Consider the following 13,485-nt stretch of genomic DNA (forward strand, 5'->3'; position numbering starts at 1 on the left):
CAATCAATACAGCACTTCCTAGCTGCTGAGGATGAACCAAGTCCCTCACCTAGATAATCATCTCTTACTGTCTGAAGCTGAATAATTGGGGGCCTCTCAATCCCAGCGTTGTTGACAGGAATGCTTTGCATATTAAAAACGCTGCACTAACAGTCTATCACTCTGAACAGAGCATAAACATGCATATACATAATATTTGGAGATAATTGAGCTGGGATGCATTCCCGAACCCAGAGGAACCAAAATAGCTCGATAAAACGAGGCCGGGATGTATGGAAGGACTGCTGTTTACGACTGTCTCAGGAAGACAAGTGCAGCAGCGAGCCGAGTCTCTGAAGGCCGTTTCTCTGTGGAGTGGAGACATCATCTTCCCACTGAGCAGCTGGTCCCCAGCCAGTGGGACTGACATGGATGATGACGGTGATGATGTTTAAATGAAACGCTCCCTGTCCATCTGTCCAAGCTTTTACTGCTTTTCTGTGTTCTCGCTTCCTCGTGTGACCACAGTCTCGGGTTATCCATTTCCTGTTCTACTCATAATACCTTGTGATGTCACGTATTCAAACAATAAAGAGCGGCAGTGAAGTAAAGAAGCTGCCTTCAGAGCTGCCATACTTACTTCTCTCAGTGAGTCTCTTTAATTACAGCGATCAGTGACGCAAACATCTAAATACATTCAGGGAGATCACAGAGGCACCCTAAAAGAACACCACCGAATATAACCCAAAGACGAGTCTCTCTGCTGAGGTGCTTATGGGACAAGGCGTTAGAGAAGCTCAAACAGAACAGATGTTTTGATCCTTCCAGTTGTTTTTGTTAAACTCTTCAAAGAAATAATTTTCTCCCAGGCAAGAAATTAAATTCCCCCACTGTGTGTCTCTTTTTGTCCCGTCTCCCTCCCCTCACCCCAAACAATGGCTGCCCCTCCCTGAGCCTGGTTCTGTTGGAGGTTTCTTCCTGTTAAAAGGGAGTTCTTCCTTCCTTCTGTCATTAAGTGCTTGCTCATTGGGGCGTTCATCTCTGTATTATTGTAGAACAACAGTGTAAAGCACTTTGAGGTGACAGTTTGATTTGATTTGGCACTATATAAATAAAATTCAATTGAATTGAAATGTGACCACTGACATATTACTTCTCTGTGTTATATGAGTCAAAGGTATATGGACAAAATGGTGATGGGTAATAGGTGACGGGATATAGTAGTGGTGGACAAGCAGAGGAAGACGGCTGTGATGCAGTGATACTGAATGACAGGAACATCAGGAAGAAGGAACACGAGAAGCTGGAGAAATACCAAGGGCTCAGAGAAGAGCTCGAGAAGATGTGCAGGGTGAAGGTAACAGTGGTCCCAGTGGTACCCTATAATTTCCTTGGGGATTAATAAAGTATTTCTGATTCGGATTCTGAATCAGAGCACTAGGTGCAGTGACTCCCAAGCTAGCCGAGTGGCTCCAGCAGATCCCAAGAACAACATCAGAGATCTCTGTCCAGAGAGCGCAGTCCTAGGAACACCCTCAAGCTCCCAGGCCTCTGGTAGAGGACCCAAGCTTGAAGGACAACAGGCCGCCCACAGGGGCAACAGGGGAATTAATTTTTTTTATATGTGGCACTATTATAAAGATAAATACATGAAAATATTTGCCCCCCATTTTATTTTTATGCTTAAAGTCACTTTCTTAGGAAAGACTACTGTTATTGTCTATTGTGCTGTAATATATGTTTCGCCAGCAGAGGGCGCTCAGTGTCTTACGCATCAGCAGCTGACAGCTCAGTAGAAGAAGTGTGGTCAGTACGTGTTGAGGCAGCGTACAGCCTACGTACCGAGTGGCTTTTGTTAACCTGCCTTCTCTGTTTTTTACAGGTAAGCTGGGTTGAAAATAATATATAAGTTATAGACAAAAGTAGCAATCAATCATAAACGTCTTACAGTGTAACAGATGTCAAGCTAAAGAGTGAATTCATGAGTTTAAGGGTTCGTAAAAATGAATCGCCACCAGATGTCTGCAAAAATGGCGGACTCGCAGTCCGTGGCGATCGTGGTAATGAACCCGAGAACTGTTTCATGTCTTTGTGAGTTAAAAGGATATAAGCTAACTACTGAGGGATGTACGTGACGACAGTGAAAGCACGAGCTTATGGCCAAACCTTCTTTGAACAGAGTCAATGTGTGGAAACGGAAATGGTAAGCTAAATGTAAAGTCAGGCTAGTGGAGCACACGTGTTACTATACCTGTGCTAATTCAGTTATTAGACTGTGCTGTAAGTCTGCAGAGCCGCACTGTGTATTTTTTGGACAGTCTGAGAAAATGTAAATCGCTTTATGTTCTTTTCATTAAGAGCGAATGGAACAGAGTTAGAAAACAACTTAATGAATTTCCTCAAAATTGATGTGCTTTGTGAATGGGGTTTTGGAGTTGACGTCACGCCGCAGTGCATTGTGGGAGCGCGGCACCATTGTAGCAGGCCACGAATCAAAACAAACACTATGTTGGAAGGAAGATTTCTACAAACCACACTTAAAAGCAGCTCAAAAGAAAAAGGACGCTATGGAGACAGATTGCGTCCAGATGCAAAGAGACGGTACTTGCAAAAAATAGCGTGCATGGGAAATGTTGACCCGTATGAAATAACGGCAGTGGAGTAGAAACCCTGAAGATCAGTCGCGATTGACTTAGCCTGATATATTTTCCTACCTTGTCTGTGGAGTAAGCGCATACACGGCGAACCAATTTCGCAATTATAAATGTTTGGAGGCGCACATCCAGTTCACCAAGGATCGGGTACAAGATTTGGCTATTTTTAAGCCTCCACGTCGTGACTACGCCGTCATTCAAACAAAGGTAAGTCAGCTTGAGTACTGCGAGTAAAATGTGTTTGATTTTCCCCCGAACATTCACATTAGTGCAGCATAAATTCATTCATGAGGGGGAAATTACAGTGAGAACATGTTGAGGCTCTGTTAGATAGATAACATAGTGAGTTCAGTGCATTGATGTGACATTGTCCTGAAGGATGTAGTTATTCTCTATGGTTAAAGAAATTTCACTAATTAATTTACATTTATTATAAATAATCCTACTTATACATATTGCTTAAGTGTTTGTCCTGTGTAACTACAAATATATTCTATTTTGGTTTTATACATTGATCAATGACCTGCAGAATCTCCTTATCATATTAAGTGATTCATAATTGTCACTTAAAGTCAAACTTTATGCTTTCTCCATCTTGAAAGTGATTACATCCTTGCATTACATACTTTAGGTTAATTTTTTGCTGGCAGATTAAAACAACAAAACCAAAAACAGGCAGATTTAGAATATAGCATGCAGCGTCCTATAGATGATACATAAAAACACTTTATTTGTTTCATTTATGATAAATGGATTAGAAAGTAGATAAAACACATCGGCCTTGCCTCATTAAAGTTCTTGTCTTTAAAGAACTTTGTGTGTGTTTCAGGTCCTGCACTCTCAAAGACTGAATGAACCAGCATTGCAGCTGTGGGTCACTGTGAGCATCACAGGGAAGGTTGAAGCCGCCCACTGCAGCTGTATGGCCGGAGTCGTGGAGACCTGCACCCACGTCACTGCTCTTCTGTTTAAAGTAGAAGCAATAGTGTTGATTCGTGGCACAAGGACTGTTACAGATGAACCTGCATACTGGGCTTTGCTGGGTAATGTGACCAAGATACAGTCAGTGGTTGGCTATAAGATAGACTTCTCCTCTTCAGCTGCCCAAAAAGAGTATCTCAATCAAAACATAAACAGACCATCTGTAGTGACAGGGAAAAGAAGCCGTCCTCAGAAAAGAAAAATTCCACCTGCTACTGTGAAGGAGTGTTGTCTGAACTGATGGGAAAATATTTCTCCAAGCATAGTTCTGTTCTGAATAACCGATGATGTTGTATTTAGGGGTTTACATTTATGCCTCAAGTGCATTGCCATGTAAATAATTTGCATTTACTGAATATGTACTTACTAAGTACCACTGTTCAAAAGTTGAATAAAGAAACAAACGTTTGCCTTTTTTAAAATTATTAAAACCACTTTGTAGAACATCACATCAGTTACAATGTAGATTCCATGTTGTTTATAGTATACAAATGACAAAATGTTCACATAAAATCATGACAGCATTTAAATAATATCACCCACTACTAGCATTCTGTTATTTACTGTCACTACATATACAGCACAAGACTTTTAAGAGTATTAAACGAGCATTTTCCCTGGTTTTACTACCACACTGGGGCACGTTCACCCTCACATGGAAGATGTAATCTGATTGGCATGGTGGTATGTAGCATGTAGTTTGAAGCAGGGATTTCGGAGTGCCCCATGTGTAGGAACCCACTCAGGATTTGTTTCATCCATTTCATAGGCTGGTTTGCCTGCAATAATGAAAAACAATTAGCAACTCTATAAATAGAACGTAAATCTACAAAATCACTCATTAGGATGTTTGTTCTAATTTGCTATGACCTCAGAGCGCATTGAAAATGAAACTAATAGGTTATAAAGAGTAATATGAACTTATTTAAATCTCACCTTAATGAAAATGTCTGGAGCACCAACAGATATCTGGGGATGGTAGAGAACTGGATATCAGCTCGTCTCACAGCTGCTATCCAGGCTAGATGCCTTCTTTTGGTAACATCCAATACATGAGCTCCCTCACATTGCTTCCAGGTGGAAAAGGATAAAAACAGAGCCCATTTTCCAGCTTATTCCCTTCCCGATCATGCGATATAACATTACAACCGACAACACAGCAAGCGCGAACTATTACTTATGCTTTTGCTCCTTAGCCCTTTGTTTGGCCTGCTAAAATGGCGCCTCGGCGGCCACGCCCCCTCCCATGACATCACGCTCCAAAGCCACCTGGTGGACAAATACCGCAACTGCAACTGTTAAGGTTCCAAATTGTTTGTGAGCCATGCTGTTGTCAATTTGGTATGTGTATTAATGAAAACGTTCTCATAGTGGTAATTGTCAACGTGTTTTGATTGTAAGCAGTACTAGCATGTATCCTGAAAGTTACAGGCACTTTGATGCATGGCTAGTAACTTTATTCACGAGTAGCATTTTTAGTTAGCATGCTAAGCTAATATTCGTTAGCTAGTCGGGTGCTTTTTGACTTGTACTCAGCTCTGTTTCTCTGTGAGATTGTAATTGTTCTAATTCTTAACGGAACTGAATGTTTACTTTGGATCAGGTAGGCACTGTTAAGTACAAGTTTTAGTTGATGCTGTTGTATTAAAAATGATGAAGAATGATGTTTGTTTTATAAGAGAAAAGCTGTTTTTATATGTTATTGTTGTTGTTGGTTAGGAAAAAGGAGATATAATGTCTCTCATTTCTCAGTTACCATAAGGAGAAAAATAAATAAATAATACTGCCACTACATGATCACAGGTTTGGTTTCAGCTAGAACTTTTAAAGAAAGTCGATGTTGTGTTGGAGAAATATATATTAGTCTTTTGTTAAGTGTTATGTTTGGGAAAAAAAGGAAAATACTCCCAGGCTGGTGAACTGAATGTTGCAGTTGCTTTTCACACTGTTGATGACGACTGTGTGCTGTTTTCTTTGTACCAGTTGCCAGAATAAAGAGGGAGCCCAGAGTAAGGGCAAGTCCAGCGTTGCAGTGCCGTCCTTTCTACTTGGGCATATCACACCACATGCACCATAGACTCACAGAACAGCAGCAGCTACACGAATACTGTAGAGATATATTAAAAAGCATTTATTTAAACTGAATCTAGTTTGATAAATGCAGTTCAAATTGATAAATCGGATAAAACAGTAGTTAAAAACCGTATAAAGCTGTAGTCAGAGTTCATGTTGGTATTCGTCCGTACAATAAAATGATTTTTGTGATTCAGTCGGTTCATAAAAGTGATATAAAACTGTATAAATATAGAGAAGGTAATCTTGTTGGTTATAATAGGAACTGGTTCAGTACTACTGTGTTGTTGTTTTACAGTGCAAGTGTAAAACGGTGTAGAAGGAGTGTTGTCAGTACGTGATGAGGCAGTGTACTGTTAACCTGATGTTTCTGTTTTTTTACAGTTTCTGTAAAAATTAATGTTGCACTGGAGATGAGTTGGCCCATCGTTTTCTACAGTGTAACATTTAACACCCAGCTCGCACCTGCGGGCGGTTTATCCTTCAAGCTCGGGTCCTCTACCAGAGGCCTGGGAGCTTGAGGGTCCTGCGCAGTATCCTAGCTGTTCCCAGGACTGCGCTCTTCTGGACAGAGATCTCCGATGTTGTTCCCGGGATCTGCTGGAGCCACTTGAAGGTATCGAAGAATCCATAGGTCCCTCATCCTATTCATGTAACCCCTTCCCCAGGGTTACTTGCATAGTAGCATTCCAACAACGCCCTGTTTTCGTGTCTTGCCCACCGATGCCTTCTTGTTCCAGTAGCCCACTTTTCGTCAGGGTGCCCTGGTTCCTCAACACCTGGCGCGGACCTTGTTGATCCGAGCGACGTCCGAGCCGGCATGCCTTCATATTTATCTGTTACGCACTGCTGGCATGGTCTCTGCGCACAGAAAATCTGCGTTGCGCACAAAAAAAATCTAACCTGAATTGCAATTAAAATTAAAAGTTTAACAATTCTGTTTTGCACTGTTAGTCAGTGAGTGACTGGCTGCTCCCGTAAGGGATTAGAACGATGCCACCTTATCCCATAGTCCAGCCAATGATGCGATTCACATTCGTATATACGCAGCTAATCCACGTGGTTGACAGGCTCTGACAGCGTCCTTATGTGCCGACACCGGTGTTTTAGCGAGCAAAGCGGCTGATGTGGAGTGAAGCCACGTTAATGACAACGTGCACAACCATTTGAGATGTGAGCAGGACAGACGGAACAACTGAAAAGTGTGGACTTTATACCAGTTTTTAAATTGTGTTGATCGGCCACGTAAAACCAGAGTTATGATAAAAATAACTGCACTGTTTGGTTTTCTTCCTGAATACTGTCGTTGTTTATATTTACTGCGGGAAGAAATGGTAAAAACGGCGTTTTATAAGGAAAATGCTCGAAAGCCTGTGAGCAAAAACCCCCACCCTTTCCTATTGGTGGAAAATGTACCATGTTGACCAATCAAAAAATTATATGGCAACGTGGCATCTAGTTGTTTAGGAAGGGGGAAGTTTTAGGAGTGATGGCGTGGTTTTGAGATGTGAGAGATTTGGGTCATTTTGCGCAAATCTTGTGTAGTTAGTGTGTAGTTAGTGTGTAGTGTAGTCAATAGTTTTGTTGTGTCAGAACAATGAGGCGACTGCTGAATGTTACAGGTGTTACAGCAGTGATACATCTGCTGCTGTCAGGCCTGCAGGTATCAGGCTGGTGTTCTCCTTCATCTCATAGTGGACAGAAATTATTTTTTGGAGCGGCACAAATAATTTGTGTGGCATCAGATTTGATGCAGAACAGCTGATTGTTCTGTAAATAGTTTGAAAGGTTTATTAAAAAATTGCTTTGGCTGCATTTTTAGGTAAACAGCTGCCAAACACTTTGTTGTTTGCATAACTCAGTTACTTTTTTGAAGTAGCTATATAATTAATTGCCCAACACTGGTCATTATTTACTGTATTTTGCAGACAGAGAGTTACAGACTCTCTCCCAGACCACAGACTCATCATACAGTCAGAGCTTTATAAAAGAAAAAAAAAGTTGTTTTCATACTTCCAATAGTGTTAACATGCTGCACAGGTCATGAACAAGATTTTTTACATTTTCATTGTAATTGGGCTAAAACACTTAATTAAAAGTCTAACATAAATGCTGTAATTTGATTATTTTAATAAACGATGTAACTTGGATGGATTCGATGCTGGCGTGACCACAGTGCACACGTCTGCTGTTCCTCACAGTGGTCCAAGGGACCGCTCAGGGAGTTTGTGTGTTCGCTCAGACACATGAAAAATTAGGGGGGAACATTGCATCCGTGCTGTTTTTACATCTAGACTGGATTACTGCAACTTATGTTGTTGGATTGAGCCAAACACGACTGCACCTGCTAGACTCAGGGAACGTGGTCATGTTCTTAAGATATGATTGACTACGATTGGCTCTTAGAGGCGACGGTGTATTTTCAGTCACAGCCCTAAAACTCCGGAGTCGTCTCCCTCGCTTCTTTTCATGAGCTTTTGCAGCTTCAGACTAGCTTTAACTTAGTATGACCTTTTCCCCAGGGCATCTCTTTTACTTTTATTATTTTCATTTTTATTATTTACTGGTTTTAATTGGTCAGTCTTGTTTGTTGATGAGCTTACCGGTCAGTGTCTGTTGTGTTTGAATGTGCTGTACAAATAAACTGTGGAACTATTTCACAATTAGAGCTGGGCGATAGAACGATAACGATATGTATCGCGATATAACTTTTACTCGATAGAGAAATTAAGCTATCGCGATAGACCTCGCCGCTCTTGTCCTCTTAAAAAAAAAAGGTCAGCCAATCTAAATTAAGTAGCGCAGAGCCGAACCAATCACAGCCGCAGCGTCACGTCGCGTGACTTGTTACGTACAGCACAAGTGCCAAGCCGCACGTGTGTTTGTTTGGGAAGCAGCCAGCGGGTAATGGAGGAAATGAGTGTGCCGACTAGAAAAATCAACCGAGCGTGACCGAAGAGAAAACAGATGATGGTTCCAACGCCGGAGAGATTGTCGAACGGAAGAGCCATAGAAGCTCCGTAGTGTGAAGGTATTTCGGCTATTTCAAGTCTGACAAAAACAGAGTAGCGTGCACTGCAAATTGTGCCGAAATCAAGTCTGGAAATACAATAAACTGGTGCATGCGTCACACTGTGCGCCACGTTATTGTTTCGGTGAAATGAATTTCTACAATACTGTTAATTCTACTCTCTGCAGTGTTTAAATGCTTACATATACACACAGTTACTGTCCGTCCACACATACGACTCGGTTCTGCTTCTATGCCCCAGCTTTGTTTACTTTTTCCCACCGAGGCTTCTAGACTTCTGATTGGCCAACATTTCTGCACGGTTAGGAATCTAGCGCCACCTGCTGCTTTGGCATGTTCATAGCAGCGTTTTCCTTCATTTCTGCCTTTATGTGTGGACGGGATTATTTTTTAAAACGAAAACGGAAAATCTCCGTTTTCAAAAATACCCGTGTACGTGTGGACGTAGCCTCAGTCTCTGACTGGAAGCGCTAATTCGTCATTCGGCTTTTGTCAGACTAAAGTAACTGTTAAAACTGTTTGAAAAGCTCAGCTATACAACAAGGAGAGATTGAGAATTTCCTTTTAGTTCTCAGTTTATTTGATATTGACAAAAGTTAGTCAGTTTTGTCTGTTCTTCTGTAAAACAAACTAAGATTTATTTTTAGAATTAATATTTTGTTTCTAAGTGGAATTGACAATTTAGTCTGTTTTGTTTGTTCTGTTTTGAAACTTAAACGCTTTAGCGGCTGCCTTTTGTGTAGTTTGCAATATTTGCCTTTATTTATCTGAAAATGTCTCATGTTCCTTAAGTACATCTACCCTGTTGAACTTATTATGGGAAATAAATATTTAAATAAAAACAAGCTGCTGATTATTTCACATTTTACTTGTGAGCAATGGCACATTTAAATCTTACAAATATAGTTATTTGGCTTATATCGTGATAGATATCGTTATCGCCTGAAATGAAAAAAACATATCGTGATATGAAAAAATCTCATATCGCCCAGCTCTATTCACAATATTTTGCAAACGCTTTCACTCAAAGACTCACAAAGGACTCAGAATTCATGTTTAATTATGTTGAAATGGCATCTTTACTTCAGAAAACGACAGTGTGCCTGCGCTCTCAGCTTAGTTTGTACGTAAAGCAATAGAGGTGACATCACTACCATCAAGAAGTCCACCGTGCACTAAAAAAACCCATCGCACTGATCATCATCAGCGTGTTAACCAGCACTCGCACACCTACACAACACGTGATGTCCTACACGTGCTTTCTGGTTTTACCTGATAAAACTCCAACAAAGCATCTTTAAAATGAACGTGTGGAAATAAATCTGAATTCCTACCATCTCCGTTTGGCGGTCCGTGATGCACTCACAGCTCCCTGCGGTGTGGCAAAGCCAGCAGACATATCAGGACGCCAGAAGTGAAAGTTCAGATGGAGAGTTTTAAAACTGAAGGACTGATGGTAACCCGGCGCTGCCATCCACCTCTTTTGTCTAGACGGGAGTTTCTGGAGGTCGCTCAGTGGGTCTCTATGGAATCAGACGTTGGCAGGCGGGGTAAATTTTATATAGCTGTCATGTCTCCGTCTCTGCCTCCCATGGTGATACTGAGGGCATGAATGTTTGTGCCAGCCTTACAAGGGCAACATCAAACCGCTGTGTGAGTGTCAGAGTGAGAGGAGGGCTGCTCTAATATCCAAACTTATGGAGATAACTGCCAGAAGTGACAGTCAGCCCAGCTCCCACCCACGGGAGCGGCTGTTCCTGGGGCACGACTGTGGCCGAGCACCAAGGGACTCGAAGCTAAGCCTTCCACTTGGAGGGGTTGGGGGTGGACGCTGTCATCGCTGGATCAGTAGAGGAAGAGGACTCCATGGACCGAGGTTCAGTACAGAGCACTCAGGGGATGATTCACATGGAGCACAGAAGCTGCGTACAGCACAGACATTATAAACCGCAGCATCAGCTGCTTTAGGAGTGCGTGAAATGTTTGCCCCATAGGCTGAGGTCGAACCTTAAAGAGCTCGAACACCAGCGGGAGCAAAATTTCAGTTTAAAGACCCGTAGACCCCCCCCCCCCACTGCACAGCTTCCTGCCAACAGAAGCAGATTTAAAAAAACAACAACAACAAAACAACTGATATTAAAATTCAGTTTTGTTTGTATTCCGCTAAATCACAACCACAGTCATTCCCTGCATACTGTGTGCTAGCCTCTGATTGGTTGGCAAACACACCCAAAGGCATCATAGGAATTCTCTGAGGCATGCTAACTAAACAGGAAGTGCTGTTTCCTACACAGGATGGAGGCCTTCAGTGTTGGCTCTGCCATGGTGTCCTGTAAAGAGTTTTAGGACAGTGATGGAGCTTCTGTCAGAGTCATTAGTGGAACAAACTGCTTTGAGGATGATGTAAGCGTTGTTATGCAGCAGCGATGTTGAACCTGCTGTAGATATCGAGTGCTGTGAAAGCGAACGTGACCTCTGTGACCCCGGGCTGGTTTCTGTGTGAACATCAGTCACACCACATGTCTGGAGGTCACTGTGGGTGTGTTTGAACTGGGTCACAGCATAGTTGCCAGCTTTCCTGCATTAAAACTGCTGTTAAGCTAAGCTAAAGCTAATCTTTGGCCTATAATGAGTGTCTGTAACTTTGTGCATTTTTACACAAATTGCCACGTGACAACACTACTGTGAAAGTAAGAGGATGATAAGATGTACGAGTCACAGTGAAGACGGCGTTCCTCCTTCAGTGCTATTAGACACAGATTCTCTGAAACTCTTTCTACTCGAACATTTTCCCTCATGTGTTGTTTGTTTTTCTGACACTTCCCTCCAAACTTTCTTGTTGCCGTCCCTTTAGATTGAGAACGATTCCGATCATCAGACCATTCGGTAATTATTAAAGATGCAAGCTAACCTGAACCAAGTCTTCGCCTGTTCTGTAGGGGTGGCTGGAGGTCAGGAGGTTGAGCAGGTCTACTAATCTAAATTGATTCAAAGTAGGGCTGAGCGATATGGCCTAAAATTCATATCGCGATATAATTTGAAGCATGTGCGGTAACGATATATTCTTTTCTTCTGTATAACATATTTTCCACACTAAAAATCCTTTAATTTTCTCAAAAATCTAGAGTGTGCCTTATGTATGAGTTCTGGTTGTGCTTACTGACCTCGAACCGATTTTGGCTGCAGAAATCTGTTAAAAAATGTTTTAGTACAACTTTGGTAAGCTGCACTGCTTGATGGATTGTCAGAGCATTACGGCTGCCGTAGTGAGGAGCTTCGCGGAGTAATCTGGGTCCAAAACTCCGTCACCTTCAGGTCCCAAAGTCAAACGAACACTAAGAGTTAAAAATGGTCTAAATTCTTTCATCTTTAATTAAATCATCAGCGTTGCTGCTTTATCGGGTGTAACAATAAATTTTTACATCCAGGCATCCATGAAAACAGAAGTTATTAAATTTAACGGTGTTAGAAGTTAACAGGAAGTTAGCTCGCTAGTTTCCACCTAAACATTTCATACCATGTTCTGACTGAGAGATTTTTGAAACTAATTCAAACGTACAGCTCTGCTACCACTTCCAACATAAATGAAGACAGAAAACTAAACAGCAGTGGTGTTTGCAGGGTTACTGAAGTTGGTATATAATGTTGTGCTACGTGATTGCTAGCGACACAGCTATGTTAGCATAACATTAGCACAGTGAAGCTGGAGGATGAACACCAACTTTTTTTTCCACTCGATAAAAGTTAACGTGAGGGATTCTGGTGGTCAGGGACAAATGCAATCGCATAGCAGGATGCTATACACGGGGCAAACTTCAGTCAGGAGAACAACTGAGATCATTCATCCACAATACGAGGTTAGTTGTTAATATACTGCAACAACATGGGAACAGAACAGCTGCCAGAGAATTCAACATTAATGAATCAAAGTTACGGAAGTGGAGGAAGCGCAGTTTTTGGCTTTCCCCATATTTCAAAAGTGCTTCATCTCTTTGCTATGACTGTCGCCCGCCATAATTTAAAGATGATAATGGTTTTAGCCGCTGCGATGCTTTCGACCAAAACAGGCGCAGCTTGATGACATCATCAACATGCGCTATTGCGATAGAGCGATATAGTCAAAGTCTCTATCGTTGGCCAAATTTATATCGTTTCTATCGTATATTGTTTATATCGCCCACCCCTAATTCAAAGTATCTTTGGGCAACATACCACACCCCAAACAGCTTTTTGATGCATTCGTTGGACTGTGAATGTTAGGTAGAAAGCACTCAGACATAGAAACAGTGCTCGGGTGAATGTTTTTCAAAGCACAGAGTGCTCCGGCAAAACAGAAGAGAACTGTATAAGAAGCAGTTCATTTTCACTTCAGGTCTCTTTTCTTTTAATGTGTCGCTGGTTTGTATTTACACACATGTGCACCGGCACAGATGTGGGGTTCCTTCAAATGAGTTCGCAGGTGCCTCAGCTTCATTAGTTTTATAGTTTTCATTTTAACTGTCCACCTCTGGCTTTGGTAAGATGATGAATAATGATGGTCCGGCTGTGTTAAGTTAACTTTCGGCTGAACTTTAACTCATTTCCATTGTTCTGGTAATTGTGTCTGTTTTCTTGTTTGGTGTATCTATGTAAGCTAAAGCTGGACTCATTCATGTTTCCACATGAAGCACATATCAGGAAACAGATGATTGTTCACTGCTCTGTTGTGATACTCATGTAATCCAGCATCACTCAGGCTTTTTACTGGAGAGCTGGCAGCAGATTAAT

The 13,485-nt window shown here is 41.7% G+C and overlaps 1 long non-coding RNA gene across 1 annotated transcript in view; it reads left to right on the forward strand.

The window, feature by feature from the left end:
* The first annotated feature begins 1,801 nt into the window (after positions 1 to 1,801).
* The window catches only part of LOC309714655, a 77,278-nt gene continuing 65,594 nt past the window's right edge, over positions 1,802 to 13,485 (forward strand). The window contains exon 1 of the long non-coding RNA XR_014278970.1: positions 1,802 to 1,861. This is a non-coding gene — a long non-coding RNA (uncharacterized lncRNA). The remainder of the gene's footprint in view (positions 1,862 to 13,485) is intronic.

Source organism: Aulonocara stuartgranti (assembly GCF_965226115.1).
Source record: "Aulonocara stuartgranti genome assembly, chromosome: 1".
Classification (NCBI taxonomy): Eukaryota; Metazoa; Chordata; class Actinopteri; order Cichliformes; family Cichlidae; genus Aulonocara; species Aulonocara stuartgranti.